Source organism: Geotrypetes seraphini, chromosome 3, assembly GCF_902459505.1.
Source record: "Geotrypetes seraphini chromosome 3, aGeoSer1.1, whole genome shotgun sequence".
NCBI classification, from domain to species: Eukaryota; Metazoa; Chordata; class Amphibia; order Gymnophiona; family Dermophiidae; genus Geotrypetes; species Geotrypetes seraphini.
This window is the reverse complement of record NC_047086.1, coordinates 393,181,328-393,194,392: the sequence shown is the minus strand read 5'-3', so window position 1 is coordinate 393,194,392 and position 13,065 is coordinate 393,181,328. Positions and strand designations below refer to the sequence as shown.

Below are 13,065 nucleotides of genomic sequence, written 5' to 3'. Positions count from 1 at the left end.
CATGTCTCCTCTCAGTCTCTGCTTTTCCAGGGTAAAGAGCCCCAGTGTGTCTAACCTTTCGGAATATGAAAGGTTCTCCATTCCTTTTATCAAGCCACCGCCGCCCCAAGTTTTCCCTGTAGATGCATCACGCTGACCAGCATTCCGCTCCCCGATGTCAATTCTGACATCGGAGAGGAAGTTCCGGGCCAGCCAGGCAGCGATTGGCTGGCCCAGAACTTCCTCTCTGACGTCAGAATTGATGTCGGGGAGCGGAATGCTGGTCGGTCCGACACTTCTGCAGGGAGAGCTTGGGGCGACGGGGGGGGGGGGGGGGGACGTTGGGGAGAGGAAGGCTGATCGGCCTGGTAGATTGGGATGGCAACATGAGTCTATCACAGAGCCCGGGATGGGCTACGCGATCGACTCGCATTGCCTTCCCGATCTACCGGTCGATCTCAGTCGACGTATTGGGCACCGCTGGTTTAGGCGAACCATTGCTAATCTAATGATCCATCCTAGCCATGCAAAGGAATCAGCAAACCCTGGATTGGCTCAGACAAACATGAGGCTGGGGCCAAATGTTCTTCTGTCGGCTTAGGAGAAAAGAGGGGTTATTTTACACTGATGGGCTTTTCAAGGGCAGAAGCTGTACACAATAAAAATGCTGATTTTTGGAAAACTTTTGTATGACTTTTTGTATAAGCCTTTTCTGGCTCTCCTTTCTTCACTGCTGACTTTCTGAGGATTATTTGTTCATGTTTGTTTTTATTCATTTTATAGAAATACGTAGGTTTAAACGGTATAGAAAATTTTAAAATAATAAATAAATAAAATGACTAGCTTTCAGCCTAGCTGGTAGCATTTCTAAGAACCCGCTCCAAGCATCTGACACCGAGTCCCGGTCGAGCCTGGATTTCTTCCCACCCAGCCAGTGAGAGTGGGATGTGAAATTAAAGAGCTCCTTGTGCAGAAAGCTGAAATGAAAACCGACTCAACTCTTCACGGCAGCCCGAGGCCTCCAGGAAAATCGCGGCAATCTCGCCCCCGGCAGCGCCTTCTGTACAAGAGCAGCGATTCTGTCCCTTACCAACAAGGCCTGCGGTCACATTGCCCACGTGGTTTGATCGCCGCAGTATTACCATCATAATAGCCGAGTGAGAGGAGTTGGGCAAGTCCTGAATTTCGGAGGCCGAGCCAAGTCAGAGCAGAGCCAAGAGGTCTGCTTTGGAGCTATAAACGGAGAGTGAGTGGGAGTGAACATTCAGTGATTCCAGCTGTATCCACAGGAGGCAAACTCGTGTAGCCCTCCCTGTAGCTTTCTCATGATTTTCAGCCACTGGGTAGCCACAGCAGCTTAGGGCAGTATCATAGTTTTTGACCCAGAGCAAGTATTTGAACTAATGAGAATCTTTCCTTCAACCCCGTTTTTTCTTAGCTCTTCCCTGCCGATAATATGATAAGGTCTAGGCTAAAAGTCCAGCCTTTTCTGGTCACCAAAACTCTACCACTACTACTATTGTGTTTCCCCGAAAATAAGCCCTAGTATGATTTTTAAAGATGCTCCTAATATAAGCCCCCAAATAAGCCCTAGTTAAGATGGTCTTCGCTTGCGCTGGCTCTCCGTGCCCAGCAGCAGGAAACCAAACTTTTTTTTTTTACTTTAGGAAACGCTTTTTTTGCCAGCCCTACTTTTTCGCGAGCCTGCGGTTTTAACCCGCTTTAAACCCACAGGTTAAAACCACAGGCTTGCACTGCGGGGAAGGGCATGAGAGCCGGGGGAGAATCGGGGCAGAGCAGGGCGGCAAGAGAGCAGGAGAATCGGGGCAGAGAGCAGGAAATCAGGGCAGAGAGCAGGAGATCAGGGTAGAGAGCAGGAGATCAGGGCAGAGAGCAGATCGGGGCAGAGAGCAGGAGATCAGGGCAGAGAGCAGGAGATCAGGGTAGAGAGCAGGAGATCAGGGTAGAGAGCAGGAGATCAGGATAGAGAGCAGATTGGGGCAGAGAGCAGGAGATCAGGGCAGAGAGCAGGAGATCAGGGTAGAGAGCAGGAGATCAGGGCAGAGAGCAGATTGGGGCAGAGAGCAGGAGATCAGGGCAGAGAGCAGGAGATCAGGGTAGAGAGCAGGAGATCAGGGCAGAGAGCAGATCGGGGCAGAGAGCAGGAGATCAGGGCAGAGAGCAGGAGATCAGGGTAGAGAGCAGGAGATCAGGGTAGAGAGCAGGAGATCAGGATAGAGAGCAGATTGGGGCAGAGAGCAGGAGATCAGGGCAGAGAGCAGGAGATCAGGGTAGAGAGCAGGAGATCAGGATAGAGAGCAGATTGGGGCAGAGAGCAGGAGATCAGGGCAGAGAGCAGGAGATCAGGGTAGAGAGCAGGAGATCAGGGCAGAGAGCAGATTGGGGCAGAGAGCAGGAAATCGGGGGACCAGAGAGCAGATTGGGGCAGAGAGCAGAAGATGAGGGCAGAGAGCAGGAGATCGGGGCAGAGAGCAGGAGATCAGGGTAGAGAGCAGGAGATCAGGGCAGAGAGCAGGAGATCAGGGCAGAGAGCAGGAGATCGGGGGACCAGAGAGCAGATTGGGGCAGAGAGCAGAAGATGAGGGCAGAGAGCAGGAGATCGGGGCAGAGAGCAGGAGATCAGGGTAGAGAGCAGGAGATCAGGGCAGAGAGCAGGAGATCAGGGCAGAGAGCAGGAGATCGGGGGACCAGAGAGCAGATCGGGGCAGAGAGCAGGAGATCAGGGTGGAGAGCAGGAGATCAGGGCAGAGAGCAGGAGATCGGGGGACCAGAGAGCAGATCGGGGCAGAGAGCAGGAGATCAGGGTAGAGAGCAGGAGATCAGGGCAGAGAGCAGATTGGGGCAGAGAGCAGGAGATCAGGGCAGAGAGCAGGAGATTGGGGGACCAGAGAGCAGATTGGGGCAGAGAGCAGAAGATGAGGGCAGAGAGCAGGAGATTCGGGCAGAGAGCAGGAGATCAGGGGGGGGCAGAGAGCAGGAGATTGGGGGGGGGGCAGAGAGCAGGAGATCGGGGCAGAGAGCAGGGCGGCAGAAGGCAGGGCAGTTGGAAAGGACCTGAGCGACTGGTCCTCAGCAGTCGCTTATTTTTGGATCGGTCAGCCCAGCTGGTGTTACTGCCTGCCTACATTTGAATGCCGTTGCCCCTCATTTGCATGTGCGGATCGGAGGATGGTCACGACAGAGGTTAGTGAATCAGGTCGGAGGAAAAATCGGTTCTCAAACCGATCGGTACACGATCGGTGTGCTTAGTGGATCTAGCCCTATGAGTTTACATTGCATAGAGTCATATCTAGGGATACCAGACGTCTAGGGAAACCCAGACATGTCCTCTTTTTAGAGGATTGTCCTGGTGCTTGGATGGACTTTCTAAAACCCAGCTGTTTGTTCGGGTTTTGGAAAGCCCTGACGAGCTCCGGCCACATCTGGAGGACCTCTGAGCATGCGCAGGTGACGTCACACACATCTGCGCATGCTCCAGGCCCTCCAGATGCAGCAGGAGCTCACTGGGGATGAAGAGAGGAAGTTTTGTGTGGGCGGGGCTGGGGTGGAACAGGGTGGGGCTGGAGGAAGAATGGGGTGGGGTCAGAGAAGGAACAGGGCAGGGCCATGTGTCCGGGGTTTTGCGGCACAAAATATAGTAACCCTTGTCATATCTGTGCATTATGCTCATTTGGGAGGTAGCTTCCTAGATGGGAAACTTGTCACTGGCTGATACAGAGCTCATTTTAGAGTTGGTATGTTTTGTACTAGCAGAGGTGTACCACTAGGGGGCACTGTTGAAGAAACAGATTGGCAATCCGTGGGAGCAGAGAGTTCAGGGCAGAAGGCCAGCAGCCCTTGGGTGCTGAGCTCAAGATAAACGGCCTTTGGGAGCAGCTCAGGGCAGAAGAAGAATAGAGGCAGCCCTCTAGAGCAGGGGTCTCCAAGTCCCTCCTTGAGGGCCGCAATGCAGTCGGTTTTTCAGGATTTCCCCAATGAATATGCATATGAGATCCCAAATATATTATATTACAATAATCCAGAATGGACAAAATGGATGATTGTACCAGTAATCTAAATGATGCACTATCCAAAAAATTTTTATCGTCCGAAGCCAATAATTGGGATCTTAATGAGCAATTATTGGTGCTAGTTAGTCTTAATTAGAAGACATGTGCACAAATTTAGATGCAGGATTTATACCCAAATTGTACATGAAAGTCAAAGAAGTGGGCACAGAAATGGGAAGGTCACAAGTAGCACGTGCGCCCGCAAGTAGCACGTGCGATTATAGAATAAGGGGGATCTGCGCCTAACTTTAGGCCTGAGCTTTTGCACCAGATTTTAGTTGGTGCAAATGGTAGTGCTATTCTATAAACCACGCCCACCTCTACGCACCATTTACAGAATAGCGTTCAATTTGTCCCCGTATCATTCTCTACACCAGTGTTCTTCAACCGCTGGTCCGTGGACCGGTGCCGGTCCACAGGGCCGGCACATCCATTGGGCCCAAGACAGTGTTCTTCAGCCGCCGGTCCACGGTGCGTTCAATGCGGCATCTTCCTTCCGGCTCCCTGAGTGCTGCAGTACACAAAGTCGTGGGAAAAGGCTCCTATGCGCGGCTTGCGCCTGAACTGGAAGCTTTCTCTCTGATGTTGCAACGTCAGAGGGAAGGCGTCCAGATGAGGCATGGGATGTGCGCAAGGAGCCGCTGCCCACAGCTTTGTGCAATGCAGCACTCAGGGAGCCGGAAGGAAGATGCCGCATTGATCGCACCGTGGACCGGCCCAAAGATAACACCGGGGGGGGGGGGGGGGGTGAGGCAGGCCAGAAGGCAAGGCACAGCATGGAGAAAGAGAGACAACGGTAGGGGGAATGCTTTTATTTTTTTATTTAGTGATTGATTTGTCTGTTCAGGAAGAAATGCATTTGTTTCTTTTCCTCTGCGGTTGTACTGCTTGCAGAGTCTTGCATCTTAGGGTTTGTTTGTAAATATTAGTACTTTTAGTTTTGGGTCCTGCGTTTGCATGGGGTTATCTGTTTTCTGGTAGGAATGAATGTTGAAAAGCATACAGTGTGCTTTGTGTATTTTAATTTTGTGGTTAACCATTATGTGTTATTAATACGATTATATTGTATGTATATATGAAAAATGAATGGAAAAAATGGTGTTACAGTTAGTACTATTATGAGGGTGGGGTCTGGGGTGAAGATGGGCACGACTTAGCCCAGTGTTCTTCAACTGCCGGTCCGCAGACTGGTGCCAGTCCACAAAATAATTATTTTATTTCTGCCGGTCCATAGGTGTCAAAAGGTTGAAGAACACTGGTCTACACTGCCCCACTCTAAAAATCAAAATGTAGTAAAAGTGAGCCAAGTAAAGGACAATCAAGCCATTGTGACATCACTGAAGAGGTTGGCTCTTAGGCATTGGTGGAGTGAGGCATTATGACATCACAATACCAGCTCTGGTTACCAGAGGCTGAGACTTTTCACACTATTTATTTATTCAGTTTTCTATACTGTTCTCCCAAGTAGAAAATGACACGGGGACACATTTTTCCCTGTCCCCGCGGGAACTCATTTTCCTGTCCCATTCCCGCAAGTTCTTTTCCTGTCCCTGCCCCATTCCTACAAGCTCCATCCTCGTCTGCACAAGCCTCAAACCCTTTAAAATCCTAAGTAGCAACATTCTAGAGCTCAGATTGTGATGTCATAATGCCTCATTCCACCAATGCCTAAGCTCCGTCCTCATCTGCACAAGCCTCAGACCCTTTAAAATCATAAGTAGCAACATTCTAGAGCTCAGATTGTGATGTCATAATGCCTCATTCCACCAATGCCTAAGCTCCGTCCTCATCTGCTCAAGCCTCAAACCCTTTAAAATCCTACGTGTTTAAGGCTGGTGCGGTTAAGGCGGAGCACACAGGAATGGGATAGGGACAGGAACAGAACGCGCAGGGATGGGACACTGATAGAGAGATCTCACGGGGACAGGGAAAATTTGTCCCCGTATCATTCTCTAGGCCACCTCCGTGTTATTTATTTGCAGTTACCAAGTGCTAACGACAACGTTAAAAAAAAAACAATCTGTAACTGGGACTTGATATATCGTTTTTCTGTGGTTACAATCAAAGTGGTTTACGTAATTTAGGGGTCCTTTAATTAAGGTGCGCTAACCAATTTAGCGCACGCTAAATACTAAGGCATCCATTATATCTTAGCATTTAAAGCACGCTAAATCGGTTAGTACACCTTAATATAAGGACCCCTTAGACAGGTACTCCTCTTGGACCTGGGGCAATGATGTTATTGACACGTTAATAATAAGCGTATCGGTCTCTCTGGGAAGCGACTTTGTTGGAGGTCAGTTCACTGGGACAGTTTCATTTCTGCACCCAATCACTCAGGGGGGGGCGAAGGGGTGGATGGGGTGGGTAACTCTAATAAATTTCTGCTAAAATGCTCCGACATTTCCTTCCTCGATGCTTGTAACTCCGACAAAATGTTGTAAATCCGTGTTCAGATCGGATCTTAATTAATTGATGTGAACCGCCTAGAACTCATTGGGTATGGCGGTCTACAAGAACATAATAATAATAATAATAATAGGGGGGGAGGGTGTCTGGGGGTTGCTTGTATGGGTGTGTTTGCGTGTGAATGAGTTGCCTGACTGGTTTGTATGAGGGGGATTTTCTTTTGGTTCTTTGTGGGAAGGGGGCAAAACGCAGACCTGACGGACCTCGCGGATCTAAACCCGCACGTCCTTAAAAATCTGAGGTCCGTGCCGTTTGTAGTTAGTTTCTGGCTCTGACGGACCTCGGTGACAATTTAGCGCTGACAGATCCGTCTCAGCATAGGGAGGGAAAAGTATTAGGATCCGTCAGCGCTACAATGTCACCGAGGTCCGTCAGAGCCAGAAGCTAACTATAAGCGGCACGGACCTCAGATTTTTAAGGATGTGCGGGTTTAGATCCGCGAGGTCCGTCAGGTCCGCGTTTCACCCCTTCCCGTTCTTTGCTCTTTCCTTCTTCGTCACAAACAAGGGAGTATTGAACTGTTTGCTCTTTGTTTTGATCACTGTTACCAGCCTTGCTTCTGGAGTTGTGGGGGCCTAGTTTTGGAAGGGGGGGTGTCGGGGCCTTGGTTTCGGACACCCTCGATTTGCCTGTTTGTTTTAACTTTTGTATTTTTGCCTCCGCACGGAGTTTGCGCACTGCTGTTTGATGTATCGGTTCTCTACTTTCTGCTCAATAAAAATTATTTCAAACAAAAAAAAAAAATAATAATAAGCTTAGCATTTGGGAAAGACCCATATTGAAATGCACTAAGCCCCTTTTTTTTAACATATTTTAGCAAAAACGTCTCTTACGTATTTCAATATTAGCTCATGCCTTTTTCATTATCTCAAGGTAAATTAAATTAGTCCATTTGCATATATTATTATATAATTGTTTTTTCTAATATTAGCATGTATTGGTAGGTGATGAGTTCATATATAGAGCTCACAATCTGTTCAGTCGTAGGTATCAAGGAAAAGGCTGATTGAAAATAATTTGATACCTCTTTCTTGAAACAGTATTTCTCTTTTATTATTTAATATTATATATCTTCTAATACTTATCCCCCCCACCTTTTTTCCAAAACCGTAGCACGTTTTTTTACGCCGGACGCAGTGATAACAGCTCCAACGCTCACAGGAATTCTATGAGCGTCGGAGTTGTTACCACCGTGGCCGGCGCTAAAAACCGTACTGCAGTTTTGTAAAAGGAGGAGTTAATTATGTACTTATTCTACTAATCATTCATTTATCATCCTTCCCAGACTACGGCCATCTGCTTCTAATATCACATGTCTCAGCTAATCTAAATGCTCTCCAAATACAATCTACTGGAATGTCCCTTGAAATATCAAATATTTCTGTATGGGGCAGTAAACCTCTCCACCTCCATCCGAGGTAGAGATTTTAATATTTTGTCCAAGATTGAAAAAAAATATGCAATATCCGACCTAGGCAATAATTGATATACGACTATTTTGTGATGGGGGCTGTGTATAGAGCCTAATCAATTTTAAAAGCTCCTTACTAGAATTAAAACTCTGGCTAATATTCTCTAGAAAAAATGAGGGTTTATTTGCCAGTTAATAATATTTTGTTTACAGTGGTATATATAAGCTTTCCAAGTTGAAAAATCCTCTTCTTCCCTAGATTTAACCACACGTCTTTCCAATTGTTTAACTTTGCATTTGAGTATAACTAATTCTCTCCTTTTCCTGGTGTGCAGAGGAGCAGTCTCATGTAAGACTTTTGTCCAAGCTTTAAAAACTTTTTTTGGACAAGTGTGGATCCAGTGAGGCTTGCGATAAAGAAGTATCTACTTTGTTCCATAGCTACACTATAGGAACATGACCTCTGGTAGCAACGAAGGGAAATGCCACTTGCATTGAAGATATGAAGGCTTATTTGACATAGTGCATTGAGATGGGAATCGAGATGTCCAGGTTGGGATGTGCTTGATTACCCAGTATTTTACAAAGGGCTCTTCCAAATGTGGAGTCTTTTGTAAAATACCTAGAAGGACATTGGCAAATGGAAGAGTATTTCATAGCACATCCAATAGGAGCGACAACTTGAGTTGAACTTGGGTTTAGAAAGGTGCAAATGCAAATCCTATGAGGGGCATTTTCAATAGGACATCTAAGTCTGAGTTTAGACGTTTTGGGAAAACATCCAAAAATCCAGTAGAAAAAATGTCCATTCTCAAAACAGCAAGATGTCTATTTTTTTTTTTTAATGACCTATCTAGACGTTTTGGTCTTTAGTACATATATATTTTTTGACCATGTCCAAATAAAAAACACACAAACACAAGCTGGGACATCCAAGCAGCCAGAAATCTTAGCAAACTGGCCACACAGACATCTGATAACAGCAGAGGGGCATTCTAGGGGGTACTGCAGCGAATGCCACATTTAAAATTCCTGCTTATATTATATACGAGCCCTCCAAAACTTACCGTAGTCACCTGTACACCACAAAAGTCCTTATGGCTGCAGGTGTCATCTTTATGTAGATACAGTAGGTTTTGGGTGGGTTTTGGAGGGCTCACGATACAATGTTATAAGGCCCCTATATTGCTCCATGGTGCGACCTCTTCTGGAGTATTGTGTTCAGTTCTGGTCTCCTTATCTCAAGAAAGATATAGCAGCACTAGAAAAGGTTCAAAGAAGAGCGACCAAGATGGTAAAGGGGATGGAACTCCTCTCGTATGAGGAAAGACCAAAACGGTTAGGGCATTTCAGCTTGGAAAAGAGACGGCTGAGGGGAGAAATGATTGAAGTCTACAAAATCTTGACTGGAGTAGAACGGCTACAAGTGGATCGATTTTTCACTCTGTCAAATATGACAAAGACTAAGGGAAGTTCTTTGTATTGGATCTCTACTTAGGGTTGCCTGATTTTCCTTTCGTAAAATCCGGACCCCCTTAGCCCCACCCCCAGGCACGCCTAGTTACGCACAACTCCAGATTTGCTTGCCAGGGTTGTTTCCATCCCATATTTTCCCACTTTATGCATAGACACTTGCCTTTCTGAAGGTAGGGTTTTGCAAATCTATCTCGTAGAGAGGTACCGCACAATTGAAAAGAGCTGCCTCAGGGCCTCGGTTCTTCCCTGTGGTTTGTCCTGCCTCCTCTGATGAAACTTCCTGTTTTGCTTGGACAGGATGCGTCATAAGGAAGAGCCAAGGCCCCGAGGCAGCTCCTTTCAATTGTGCGGTGCCTCTCTACCAGCTGAAATCAAGGCAGTTAGTACCACTGTGCCACGGGAGAGTAGGAGATCTGCTGGCCGTTGGAGCAGCAGGACAGTCCATGGAGAGGGTCCTCTTGTGGGCCTCCCCAAGCTTTGTATAGGGGTAGGTTTACCAGATGTCTGAGGGACCGGACGGTTTTTCAAAACTTGGCACAATGTCCGTGTTTTGAAAAGCTTTGAAGAAATCACCGTCGGGCAGGAAGGCACCTGCACATGCGTGGATGCCACGCGATGACATCACCACGTCAGATACGTGCAAGCGCGGATGCCCTCATGCCCAATGAGGGCATCCGGCAGCAGGGGGGGCGGGGCTGGGGCATAATGGGGGCAGGGATGGGTGTAACTGGGTGGGGCTGGGAGCGGGATTAGGAATCCGGATTTTCCTTTTGGAAAATCTGGTAAGTTTCAAGTTTCAAGTTTATTGAAATTTGATAAATCGCTTATTACATACTAAGCGAGTAACATTGAAAATATATGGTATACAGCATTAAAATGTTTGGTATACAACGTTAAAAGAGGGGTAAACAACAGACTGACAATACAGACGAACTGGAATACTTTAGGGGAAGGACAAAGGAGGGCAAAAGTTACAAAATACTGTTTTCATAATAAAAAGAGAAGGAGTGCACAACCCCGCACGAGCAACCAGAAACAATAACTTCTTTGCATACCCAAAGATTACAGGCTGCAGATACAAATCATTCCTGGACAGAACCTTTAAGTTCCAAGCAAGCAGACAGCAAGTTTGGCTGAAAAACTACATAAACGAACCCAATCTGTCTTACAGTGCCTTCCGTAAATCGATCAAAACCGCCCTATTCGCTAAATTCGTTGACTAAAACTGTCCCCTTCCTCACGAGGACCCTCCCTCACTAGGACTCCCCTCCCCTTAAACGCCTTTTTCTTCCTCTCAAGAAGCTCCTCACCTATCCAGATTTCCTCTACTCATAGAACTCCTACTCATATGTAAGCTCTAAAGTATTCAGGTATTCATTACCCATAGAACGCCAATTAGCACGGTAGTTTCCCATTAGACTATTATATTGTATTAGACACATTGCATGGTATTGTATCTAGTCTTATTTTATTTTATTGTATTGTACTGTACTATTTTGTATTGTATTGTATGTAGACTTATTGTTTTGTATTAAGATCTTTTGTTATTCGCTGAATGTCCAGCCTTCTTACAATGTAAACCGCCTAGAAGTCGCCTGACTATGGCGGTATAGAAAAATAAAGTTATTATTATTATTATTAGTAGTAGTAGTAGTAGTAGTAAAGGAAAAAACATTGGGATTGGGATAAAATGGGTAAAAAGAGTTATTTTAGAGATTAAAAGAAGCTTTAAAAAGAAAAGTTTTTAAATTAGTTTTAAATAAATTAAGATCTTTAACTTCTCTGATGTATAAAGGAAGAGTATTCCAGGTAAGGGGGGGCCATAACTGAAAAAATGTCGTGACATCTGGTTCCTATGATTTTCAAGGAAGGAACCATAAGCAGCCCCTGTGCAGTAGACCGCAGGGAACGGGTCGAGTTATGTGGAACTCTATATATAGGGCACTTATGACAACCAGGAAAGTCCATAGTAGAAAATGGGCCTAGTGTTGCCGTGTTGGGCAGGGCCGCTGAAAATTCCCGTGTCTGACGTGAACACGTCAAGGGATGCTTAAAGAACAAACATTACAATATCTCTTAATGTCTCTTAGAAGAAAATAAAATTCCCTGGCAGGGCCGTTGAATGAACCAAGTGGCATGGAATCCACCCAAGCTGTAAGGCAGCTTGACAAGCATGACCCTGCATGAACCCTTGGGCCTGGTAGTAGAGATGAAGCTACACCATGTGCTGTAAATTCAGTCCAGGAAAACAGAGGAAGAAGCAGCCCATTGTTTGGACAGATGTAGGCCGTATATCACGGTGAAAAAGAGCTGAACACGTACAAGTTCGAAATTCATGATTGCTTCCCGGGCTCTGTTCCATCTCAAATGGGTTTTCATTCCAGCTGCTTCTCAGCCACATTCACACTATTTTATAGGTAGGGGGCAGGAGGGCCCCACATGTAGTGAGTTAACCGAAAATGCTGAGGTTATCTGGGAAGAATATGGCCTTTTCCGTATGCATTTGAATTATTGCTTTTAATGAGCTTCTTCAAAATCATTATCAATAGTTCATTTCCATCTGGAAAACATTTATTTTTCACATGCTGCATTGGGGTTTGTTTGTTTCTTTATTTTTTTTAAATTCTTTATTAATTTTAAAAACTTTCAATAAGTGCAAAATAAAATAAAAACAGTTTATACTTTAAGATCACTTAAAATTCTATCAGAAGCTAATTCAAATCTAATATTCCACTCCCCTAATACCCAAACAATTCATTTCAATTAAAGGAAACAATAAATCATCCCCACCCCCCTCTTGAATATACACGTTATTTTTTTTTTCTTGTTTGCTTCCGTCTTGGGAAATTACAGAGACAGGGGATCGGGTTAAGGCATTGGTCTTTCTCGGATAATATAGAAATTCTGGCTTGTGCTGATATAGAGGCCTGGAGAATCTTGTTTCATAGATCAGAAAGGCAATGAAATTCTGTACACGTCCCCCTCCGTATTCGCGGTTTCCCCAATCGCAGTTACGGTTATGCACGGTTTTTCCATTTGCAGGCTCTGCCCTCCAAATGCAAGTCCAGTAGCCCGTTCTCACGGTGGCCAATCCAGGTCACTAGTACCTGACCAAAACCCAAGGTGTAGCAATATTCCATGCTACCATTACAGGGCAAGCAGTGGCTTCCCCCTTGTCTCTCTCAATAACAGACTATGGACTTTTCCTCCAGGAACTTGTCCAAACCTTTCTTAAAACCAGCTACGCTCTCCGCTCTTACCACATCCTCTGGCAACGCGTTCAAGAGCTTAACAATTCTCTGAGTGAAAAAAAATGTCCTCCTATTGGTTTTAAAAGTATTTCCCTGTAACTTCATCGCGGTATCCCCTAGTCTTTGTCATTTTTGACAGAGTGAAAAATCGATCCACTTGTACCCGTTCTACTCCACTCAGGATTTTGTAGACTTCAATCATGTCTCCCCTCAGCCGTCTCTTTTCCAAGCTGAAGAGACCCTAACCGTTTTAGTCTTTCCTGTCAGTTTCCAGTAAAGTAGGAGAAGGCAGAAAGTCATAGTTTTTATGGTTTTATTTATTTTATTTGCGTCTGGAATTTTGTTAGGCTGTAAACTGTTATTTGCATGTCCTCTTGCATGTTGGATGTCTTTTGTAATCCGCATAGAA

General features: G+C 45.7%; 1 long non-coding RNA gene across 1 annotated transcript in view; it reads right to left on the bottom strand.

The window, feature by feature from the left end:
- LOC117356925 overlaps positions 1 to 13,065 on the bottom strand; it is a 55,883-nt gene that overhangs the window by 25,595 nt on the left and 17,223 nt on the right. The window lies entirely within an intron of this gene.